Here is an 11,614-nt window from a genome sequence, read left to right as displayed (position 1 = left end):
TCACACTGGAGAGAAGCCATTTCAGTGTTCTGAATGTGACAAAGCTTTTTCAGCAAAGGAAGACCTAATGGTACATGAGAGGATTCACACTGGTGAGAATCCATTTCAGTGTTCTGAATGTGACAAAGCTTTTCGAGTAAAGGGAGAACTTACCAGACACCAGAGGAGTCACACTGGAGAGAAGCCATATCAGTGTACTGAATGTGATATAGCTTTTGCATTGAAGTCAATACTCACTAAACATCAGAGGGTACACACTAGAGAAAAGCAATATTAGTCTTCTCAAGGTGAGAACACTGACATCAGATCATTGTACACAAAAGAGATCACAAGGGAGAACAGCCATGATGTATGGAGTTGTAATAATATAACTTGCTGCACATCAAATGCCAGATGATTCCCAATCTTCATCCCTCTGGGGGAAAAAAGGGAGTAATAAAGTGATTTTCTAAAATAGGGTTAGGGTTTCTAAAGGGTTGTCTTGTTTACCATTCATGAGAGACAAATGTCAAGCATGTATCTTGTCTCTTGCAAGTGGTTGCTTACCACTATAGGCTTAAACTGATTCTGTGAAAATTAGTATTTGTACATCATGCCTTTAAACTTTGTAAAGAGATGCATAATATGATGGTGCTATATAAATACAGGATGATGATACTAATAATACAAAGAAAAAGAACTCTACACTCCAAACTCAACATATTGCTGTGTATGACAATATTATTACTACTTCTCGGAACTTGCTGCTTTCTCTTCTGATTTTTTTGTAAAATATAATTTTATTAGGTTTAAGCAAATGTAATAAATAAAAGACAACGTACAAAAGAAAAACATCAATACAATGGAACCAAACAAAGGTACATGAACTGTTCTTATAGTCATGACATATAGAAAAGTATACTATAAAATAATATTTATAGCGGGCAGGGGACCTTATCGGCACCCCTATCTCCTAGTGTATGTGCAGTGAGCCTCGAGTGCCATGCTGCCCATGTGCCAAAAATATAAGAAATATAGAAATGCCAAAAAGGAAATAAAATTTGTTCCTATATACAAATCTTTACAACACAAACAAGCCCATGTGAAAGAAATTGGGTGAGGGAGGAAAAAAGGGGAGGGAGATAAATTATCTGTTGAGACTGACAGATAATTATCTGTCGAGGTTTATGTCTCTAGATAGGGTGCACATATTATCAGAAAGCCCTAAAACAAATTACATAAGGTAAGTACAAACCTCTGAATCTTTAAACCATTCCCATGCCATCCAAGTCATCTTAAACTGTTCCAACCCGTCATCATTCTCTGCCACGAGTTGTTCCAAACGGTGGATTTTTTCAACTTTCGTGTACCAGTCTTTAATAGACAGCGTTGGCACTTGCTTCCAATACCTAGGTATAAGAACCCTGGCAGTGGTAAGAAAATGACGAAGCACATGGCATTTGGAGGATTTAATGGACCCTGGGATCATAGAAGAGTCACTCTGGCACTATATGTGAGGGAGTTTAATCATCTGGGAATTATCACCTGGGGGGAGGGTGGACCCAACTCTTCCTTTCTTTTTGGTGGAACCAATCGTACCAGTACTGCGGCCCTAGTACAGTGTTATGTCCGGGACCCCCACCCCACCCATCTGCTTAGCTTTTACCAATATATAATAAGCTATGCAAGAACGCCTAGCTTTTCACAAAAAAGATCGGAAAGGAGAATAGATTTTCTGTAGATACACTGTGGGTAGGTAAATAGGCACAGTTTGAAACGTGTATAACAGATGGGGCAGAACGTCCTTTTTTAATGTATTAATCCTGGCAAACCAAGAGAGGGGTAAGGAATTATATTTTTGTAAGTCAGAGTGCAATTTACTGCACAGCAGGACGTAATTATGGGAAAATAGTTTGAATTTAATGGACCCCGGGATCGAGCTGATCTATCCATGGGAGGGAGTTTAAACCCACTGGGGGGAGGGATTCCTCTAGGAGGACCCAACTCTTCCTTTCGTTGGAAAGATGGTGGAACCAATCAACCAGTCATATACTGCGGCCCTATAATACAGTGGTATGGCCGGGACCCCCAACCATCTGCTTAGCTTTTGCCAAAATATGATAAACTATGCGAGAACGCCTAGCTTTCCACAAAAAAGATCGGAAAAGAGATTGGATTTTCTGTAGATATGCTGTGGGTAGGTAAAAAGGCACAGTTTGAAATGTGTATAACAGCTGGGCCAGAATGTCCATTTTTAATGTATTAATCCTGGCAAACCAAGAGAGGGGTAAGGAATTATATTTTTGTAAGTCAGAGTGCAATTTCCTGCACAGCTGGACGTAATTATAAGAAAAAAGTTTGGAGGGATGTGAAGTAATGATTATGCCTTTTAATTCCTTCTTCACGTTTTCTAAAGGAGGTGTTTACACTAATGGAGGCTGCCTAAGCTGCGTTCAAAGATACATTGAGTACTTCAGATTTAGAAAAATTAACTTTAAAATTAATTAAGGCACAAAATTTCTCAAATTCTTTCAATACAGAGAGGATGGTAATATGCAGAGAGGTAATATATATCAGGAGATCATCGACGTATAGAAATAATTTGTAGTGACACTCACCCTCTGAAACCCCTCTAATATCTGGGTTGTTCTGTAGAGCTACTGCCAAATGTTCCATAACCAGAGCGTATAACAGAAGTGATAACGGGCAACCTTGCCTGGTACCATTCAATATCCTGAAAGACTCTCATAAAGAACCATTAACTCCTACCCTAGCTGACGGTGATAAATATAAGGCTGCTATCCTTGAGATCATGCTAGTACCTAGGCCCACCTGATGTAGAGCTGAAAAGAAGCCACCAATGCCGTTCCGGCTGCTGGAACTGCCCGCTTCCAAGGTGCTGATTGTGCTGATATTTGCTGGATTCCCCCGGACGGAGCGCAGATGGTACACGTCTCACTCGGCCATCGGTTAGCTACGCCCTTTGACTGTTAATTTTTTTTTTTATTCATGCTGGGTGGACAGGTCTTTTCTCCAAATATAATGCTTGAGGAAAGCACTCAAGTTCTTTTTATATTGTTGGGCAATGTACTCTTAAGAAAAAATACAAATTACATATTTGTTTTTTTTGGTTTTTAACAACTAAGGTTTTGCTTTTCTGAATAGTCTGTAATTTATTTTTCTACATGTTAACTCATCTCTTATGTTTCTCTTTTCTGTAATAAGCCAAGCTGTCCAGAAAAAAATGAAAGTTGGTACAAACAATATACAGTTAAAATTAGTTTATGTACACCGAGTGTGAAGTTATTATTTTTTCTATTTTTACGACAAAAAAATCCCAAATTCTTGTTTTTACTACACCTCTAATCATATCACTCATCATTTTTATCTATCCAAACAGCCATGGACCCCATGTTTTATGAAAGCTTATCATGTTGAATTTTAAGTAAGCCTCTCATTTTATCATTCATCATTATCCAGTTTAATTGATATCTAACACGGTCTATTAATATTATTGTTAAACAACTTATGGGCCTGATATTCAAGGAACCTCTTCACATCTCCCCAGGTGACCATTCCCTTTGTTCCTAAATAACATTTTAGACAATGAAAAGAAACTTAAACATTTGTATTCTATGATAGTCATTTTCCTTCTCAAGTGCAAATCTACATTTGCAACATATGTGGCAAAAGCCTCGTGTATAGTATGTTTTAAGATTCCTTCTTATATAAAATCAAAAAATCCACATCAATCTAGCTGTACCAAATACCACCTCAGGTGGGCTTATAATGATGTATATTTTATATCATGATTTTTTAAATAATTTTATATAGGAAAAAATAATAAAATATACTACATGTCACGCTTGGGTAGACAGGACCACTGGTGGCCACTGCGGCTTGCACAAAGGAGGTGTGAGCCCTGAGAAGGGCCACGGCACAGAGTCTAAGTGGCAACCTGGTCTTTTCCAGGGCCTCTATCGGTGAGGATGTTGTGCTGCTGGCTACCGCCTAGTTGCAATTTATGGGCACACGAAGATGGACAGGATGATACACGGTACCACATCACTAAGCAGTAGTATTGTCAAGGAAGGCAGCAAGCAAGAGAGGTTAAGTCACAAGCCAGGGGTCAAATAACAGGGATCCAGGAAATAGACACCTGTGACACAGAGGCCACTGCAGACACAGGGAACACACAAGACACTGGAAACAACAGGTGACACAGGGACATCCACAGACAGAGAAGAACACTGGAACAGCACAAGGGGCAACAGACTGGGCAACACGGGGTAACACAGGAGCTGGACAGGGGAAACACTGGATTAAGCAACAGATGTACAGGAACTGCTCAGCGGAGCTAGGGGGCTCGGCACTAGTGGGGACATGTTGCACGAACGCTGAGTGCTGTGTCTGGGCTAGGGATGGATTGGCAGGCTGGATGGGCGAAACTAAAAAAACTTGGAAGCGCAGGCATGACCAGAATCAGAACTGCCTGCATGCTTAAGTATCTTTTCTGAACAAATCAGGGCAGAAACCACACAAGATTGTTGAAGATCTCCACAGGATTGTTCCCACACATGTGTCTGTAAAAGCTCCATCTATAGCAAGAAGTCTGTTTCTTCAGGAGGGAAATACGTTCAAATTTATCAATAATAATAGTCTTTACTAATGCTGTATTAAAAGATATTTTTGATAGATGAGCGGCTATGGCTTGCCAATCTTTTACGTTTCTAAACGTATCCAGTTCTATATCCCATAGCTCCATAATCATTTTAGTACTCATATCAGACCTCTAGTCGTTTCCCTCGATTTACGTGATTTTTCGTTTTTTGATACCTTTCTGATTTAGGTTTTATCTTAGTGAACAAATGAGCTAATCTGCCTAAAATAAAAAGTCTTCTTTGTCTAACAGTTCAATAAATGCCAACATTTCACAACCTCTTAAGAGGATGCCAGTTCAAAGGAAACCTTTAATAATCCACTGTTAAAATCTCTCCCTATTAATTAAGAATCAGGATTGGCCCACAAAGGTATCAGTGGGACACAAGCTGAACATTATTTCCCTTTATTTCGTATTGGATCCTAAATCGATAGAGAATAGGATAGTGCTGGACATAGAATTGCTGGCCTAAGTGTAACTGGAATTCACATCAAAGCTGTAATATTGTCACGGATAACAGGGAGGGGAGGGAAACAGAAAGGTAATACCTGGGACTGGGCCTCCAATGGCTAGGGAAAAGGGAATGGTGACCCCTTACAGACACCCTAATCCAGCCCTAACTCCTAACCGTATGAGCATCCCCTGATGGTGGGAATACTCATACACGGGAACCTAGTCCCTACTAGCCCTGTATAGCCCTGGCAGTAGTGTCTGGATTGAGACTGCTGGTTCCTTCCCCTATGAAGGACCCAGTGTCTCCCTGAGGCCTAGTAAACCATTAAATAACCACAGAACACCAAAAGTAAAGCAACTTATCTTATTAGCAGATATAAACAGGAACTCAGGATGGCACAACACTCCAGCTATTCACAACCCAGCAGGGAATATCAACCACACAGCATGAAGTGTGAGGCCAGACTAAATGGAGGAGCAGTAATGACCACCAGCTGCAGCTGATACAAGGGGAGTGCTCATTACAAACAACAACACAGAAACAAGTAAAAACAAAGAGACTGTCAGATAACCTCACATGCAGCTTGTCTGACAGATCCTCAAACTTCAGTCACGGAAGGGACCGTGACAAATATCTACTAAAGAACAAGCCAAAGCTTCCATCTCAGTCCACTATTTCCAGGTCTATTTCTAGATACAGTACTTAAAGCAAACTGTGCTATTAAGCTACTCGATGATACAATAGACAATTAGGAACCCCTAAACCTCCCAATTTGTTTAAGGAATACATTTTATTTCTAATATTATGTGGTTTCCTATTTCCCCATGAAAGGATTATAATTTTGGTGAGTTTTGAATTTAAGTTGTTTTTGTGTTTTTTTCTATATTTTGCAAATAATTGAATTGTGTCAAAACTAGTGACATCCTCCTTATCATTAGGTCAATATTTGCTCCATCCTTACCTTGAATCTTCTTACCTTGAATCATCTTGCTCAGCAAAGTTGTTAATTAAGTTTCTTGTTACTCACTAACTACTAAGTGTCTTCCACTTGGTTGTCTGACTTAATAAACTGCGATGTGAAAATAAAGTTCTGAGACAGGATATAACTATATATGCTTAAGTTGCGTGTTGTGTTAATCACTGCTCCCAACGCGTTGAAAACAGAGGTCACGATAGAGAGGGACATATTGGTCTGGGATCAATAGGAAATCGCCTTAACAGTTTGGCGTCAGAAGTGGGACATCTACCTTAAAAAGGTACCAGGATCGGGTAAGTGGAAATTTTCTTTTCTACCTCTGCCCTCCCCTGGGTCCCTGTAGATATCTTAAGAACCTAAGCACCGTGGCAGTGTAGACTCTATCTTAGAAGGACTGGGTCCTAAGGAAGATTTGGGAAATCTTTTATTGAATTTGTGCACACTCGTGGCCTCTGTTTGAATGTATAAGAATTTTGTTGCATGATATAGAAGTATAAGAATATTGTATATAAGATAAGTTTGTGTTCTAATCTGGTTGCCAAGGTGAGGTTGGGTCAATCCTCACTGCTGTGGTTGCCTCGGGCAACAGGACGTCCCAGCGGTCCTGTGAACAGGACGTCAGCGAGCACTGCAGCTACCTGCTGAACTAACTAAACTACCTGAACTAACTAAATTAACAATTACTGTGTATAACCATCTGATATTTATACTGTAATTTATATTGCAACTATGGGACATTCCCAAGGTAAGGGGAATAACCCAGAGGAACCTAAATATCCCTATAAGAAACATGTAAAAAAAAACATATAAAAGTGTGCTAGAAACCGGACAACAGGGATGCCCCCTATAATGTTACCTGTAGAGCAGGAGATTATTACACTGACCCCTTTACATTACACCTGAAAAATGGAACGGGAGAACATAAAATGTCCCGATCCATCCCAACTCCTGCACAAACAAATGTAAATAATTATCCCCTTATAACTGAAGCACACTATAAAACATTTTGGTAAGAGTTGCACACCGAGTTTGTAAGATTACACGGAGATAGGAAACCCATAGCCATGGCATTAGCATGCAAGCAAAAGCCAGGAGAAGCTATAAGTGATTATGCTAGAAGGTTTAGAAAAGTGTGGAAGGAAGAAGCAGGTTTAGGATTAGGAGGAGATCTGAGTATAGTATTTACTCTGATTACTGGAATGATTCCTGAACATGGGCGCACTGCCAAAATGATTATTGCCAACTGGAGCACTTTAGATGCCCCAAACATTTTTGCCCAGTTAATAACAAAGGATGCTGCAGGATGTTTTGAACTGTCTAAGTCGTCCAAACCCCATGTACAGGGACTCCGCCACCACTATGTTACAAATCTCTGACCAGGCTGATGAAAACCCAATAATCACATTAGAAGTAGGACAAATCCTGATAGACTTCTTAGTAGACACAGGAGCGACGTGTTCTGTCCTCCAATCCTGGTCAGGTCCATCTACACCTGGTGGACCCTCTGTGGGAATAAACAGAGTCATCACCCCTACAAGACGCACACCTCATATTCCCATATGTACAGTACATGGAGAATACATTACACATCACTCATTCAAGGTATTACCTAGTTGTCCAATTAACCTGTTAGGAAGAGACCTGATGAGATCTCTGGGAATGTCACTGGTTATTGACCCAATGGGAGGGATTAATGTCAGTACAACTTTGAACTGTCCTTATTGGAATTTACAGTTCCTGACAGCACATGGTCCACCGGACCATATGACGTGGGATTCCTGGACTGCACCCCATATACAGCACTTACAAAACCACATACACCAATATACCAAAAGCAGTATCCTTTAACTAAAGGCAAGTAAGATTCCTTAGCACCCATGAGTCAATCTTTCTGCCAGCAAGGCATACTTAAGAGAACCTGCTCTCCTTACAATACTCCAGTAAATCCTGTCAAAAAGCCAGATGGCCCATACTGCTTTACACGGGATCTCAGAGCCATCAATGAGCTGATCACACCCCTAACACCGGTCATGTCAGATCTTAGTACCATCCTTACAGCAGTACTGCCCGAGACCCAATGTTACAGTGTTATGGATTTGGCCAATGCATTTTTCTCCATACCATTATCGCCTGGGACTCAACTCCTTATGGCTTTTATTTTCAAGGGACAACAATATACCTGGTGCCACTTGCCCCAGGGCTTTGTTGACTCCCAGGCAGTTTACTCGATTGCCCTCCTGCAGGTCCTTGCCAACTGGCAGCCGCAGCATGGTTCCACTTTATTGTTATGTACAGTAGCCCCTCTCAGGAGGCATGTCAGAGGAACAGTGTCATGGTTGTGTTTTCTGGAAAAGGGGGACAGAGGGTGTCGCAGAAAAGGTTCAGTTCTGTCTGCAACAGGTCACATTTCTGGGAATGCCTTTAAACCCCAGGATCCCGGCTGCTAGCCCCCAGCCGTGTACATGCAATTACCAGTCTGCCTTGCCCACAGACAAAGAAACAGCTGCTCAGCTTTCTTGGCAGGATCAATTTCTGCAGACACTGGATCCCTGACTGCTTGTATTGGGACTCGCAGCTCTGTCCCAGTACCACCCCAGTGCCCCTAATAACATTCAATGGTCTGATGAAATGACTAAAGCATATTTGATGTTAAAAGAATCCCTGAACTCTGCCCCTGCATTGGGAATGCTGAATTTCAATGTACCATTTGTATTGTATGCAAGAGAGAATTGTAAAACCATGGCTGCTCTGCTTGCTCAGATGCATGGAGGTAAATTGAGGCCCGTGGCATATGTCTCTAAGACACTGCCTGTTACTGTGCAAGGCATGCCAGCCTGTCTGCGTGTGCTGGCAGTGTGTGCAATGGCTGTACAAAATGTCTCACTTCTAACTTTGGGTCATGAGATGATACTTTACACATCTCATGCTGAACTACACTTGCTTAAGAATTTGACCACTCAACATATAACAGCACAAAGGTTGTCCGGGTATGAAGTTATCCTAACATCCACAGCAGGATTAAGTGTAAAATATGCTCCTGCTACCAGCGGTCCTGTCACTGTGCTCAATGCCCTTTTAGGTCTTAAAGGGCCAGAGAATGAGGTGCCAGAGTCACACTCATGTATCACTGAAATTCACCTCCCCAATCAAATAGCCATTGTCAAATATCAAGCACACACTTCTTCCAGTTCCTTCCATACCAGGGTATTCAGACTGGCAGATTTTCATGCCAAAGCCGCTGCTCAGTCTACCACACCGACCACTAGCCCCCCGATACACTTCTTGCCATCCGAGCTTCCACTGAAACCAACACACTTCTAACACAATTACAGTCCTTTGCCACCCCACAGGACATTGAATTCTGGGAAAAGGAAGGATTGACCTTAGATTCCTTTGGAATCTGGTCAAAAGGAGGGATAGTAGGGCTGCCCCAAATAGCAGTACCCATCATTGTTTTTCAAATCCATGGTATGGGACACAAGAAATACACAAGCAATTTTGTGCCCAGAATTTAAAGGAACACACACAAACCATACTTTTTCGCTGTTTAACATGTGCCAGAAATAATGTTCAAGGGAATAAACAGGACAACATGAACATTACCTCCACAGGGTCCATTACAAGAGTTACAAATTGACCTCACACACATGCCAAAGGCTTCCAATGGATGTCAGATAATGTTAGTGATTACAGATAGATTCAGCATATGGGTAGAAGCTTTTGTAGTCAGGAAAGAAAATGCAAGGACAGTAGCTAAGATACTATGCAAGGAGATCATCCCCAGATTTGGATGCACATCCCATATCACCCCCAGAGTGCTGGAGTAGTAGAAAGGATGAATAGGACATTAAAAAACAAACTTAGGGAGGCAACTGGAGGGACATTCCATAAGTGGGACCAATACCTACCAGCCGTGCTAGCAGAAATAGGAATGACACTCGACCCGGTTAATAAGCTATCACCTTTCGAAATTTTAATGGGAAGACCTTTTCCCACCCCCTGGGCTAAAGACCCTTTAATTTTATTACCCGGGGATCTCCAACAAATCTGAGACCAATATGTAGCTAAACTTATTGAAAACTGAACAGCAACTACGGAGATATCTCTCTCTCTTTTCCTTTCCCTTGACCCCCTCCAGTCTGGTTTTAGAGCTGCCCACTCCACTGAAACAGCCCTTACTAAAGTGTAATAATAATAATAATAATAATCAACAGACGCACCCATTCAAGCCCGGAGACGTAATGTTGGTTAAAGATATGCACAAGCACAAATCCTTGGATCGGCCCTTTGGACCTCTGGTCACCATGCAAGCCATCACTAGAACAGCCGTGCGGACCATGACGATGCTTCTTGATCCACAAGTACCAGCCCGGATGCTTGTTTGCAGTTTTGGAGCCTTGATTATCATATTCTGTCTTGTATGGGTCACAACTACTTGCCACTATCACCCTCAGGACTTGCCCTTTGTTTGTCCCCAAACAAGCCATAACCTAAAGAATTATTCTACCCTGTCTATGCACCGGCGATTACTCAAGTATAGTGATTGGACTGATTTCCAGGGTAACATATGGAAACGTCTTGCCAAAGAAATATATAATGGTTCTAGTTTTTGTCTATCTGATATGCATAGTACTCAAGATATGGTTACTTCTTGTTTGATTGCTGTCTCTACTCCAGTCAGCATGCTGCTTAGAGTCTTTAGCAATATCTATAATGACACTGAGGTTATTGAAAGTGATATGCGTTTATCTCATGACCCCTTTACTTTTGTAATAACTGTCAAACCTATGACTCCCTGAAATTGTTATTGTCAATATGCAAATCAAGAATCATTCAGCTTCCTTGAGTTATGTATGCTGAGGAACCTGAGGCTGTTTATTTGCATGTAAAGGAACAAAGGTATGAAGTCAGGTAGTTATCCTTTGTTCAAGGATAAAAGGAAGGGAATGTAAGGAATGTAATTCTGCTGAGTTTTGAATTTAAGTTGTTTTTGTGTTTTTTGCTACATTTTGCAAATAATTGAGTTGTGTCTATAACTAGTTATATTCTCCTTATCAGTAAGTCAATATTTGCTCCATCCTTACCTTGAAGCTTCTTACCTTGAATCATCTTGCTTAGCGAAGTTGTTAATTAAGTTTCTTGTTATTGACTAACTACTAAGTATCTTCCACCTGGTTGTCTGACTATATAAACTGTGATGTGATAATAAAGATTTGAGAAGAAGTGATCTAACTATATATGCTTAAGTTGCGTTTTGTGTTAATCACTGCTCCCAACGCGTTGAAAACAGAGGTCACGATAGAGAGGGAAATATTGGTCTGGGATCAATAGGAAATCGCCTTAACACCCCATATAATTTTAAAATTTTTGATTGCATAATTTTAGAATCTTTCTGATTTGTAGGTATAGCTAATGTTCCAAATACATAATGCAAACCTGGAAGAATATTCATCATTACTGAGGCAATTCTACCAAACCATGAGGACAGTGAATTCAGCCATCTTTCCAGGTCTCCCCTATTTTGATCAAATATCTCACAATAATG

At 40.9% G+C, this 11,614-nt stretch overlaps 1 long non-coding RNA gene across 2 annotated transcripts; it reads left to right on the top strand.

Moving 5' to 3' along the window:
* The first annotated feature begins 6 nt into the window (after positions 1-6).
* On the top strand, positions 7-11,304 carry LOC140323223 (uncharacterized). Of its 2 annotated transcripts, XR_011919318.1 has the most exons (3): positions 7-287; positions 3,380-3,424; positions 10,284-11,304. It is a non-coding gene; the product is annotated as an uncharacterized lncRNA (long non-coding RNA). The 2 variants fall into 2 exon arrangements; XR_011919317.1 differs by lacking the exon at positions 3,380-3,424.
* The last annotated feature ends 310 nt before the right edge of the window (positions 11,305-11,614 follow it).

Source organism: Pyxicephalus adspersus, chromosome 1 (assembly GCF_032062135.1).
Source record: "Pyxicephalus adspersus chromosome 1, UCB_Pads_2.0, whole genome shotgun sequence".
NCBI classification, from domain to species: domain Eukaryota; kingdom Metazoa; phylum Chordata; class Amphibia; order Anura; family Pyxicephalidae; genus Pyxicephalus; species Pyxicephalus adspersus.
The sequence above is the reverse complement of the archived record's forward strand: the minus strand, read 5'-3'. Positions and strand labels throughout refer to the sequence as shown.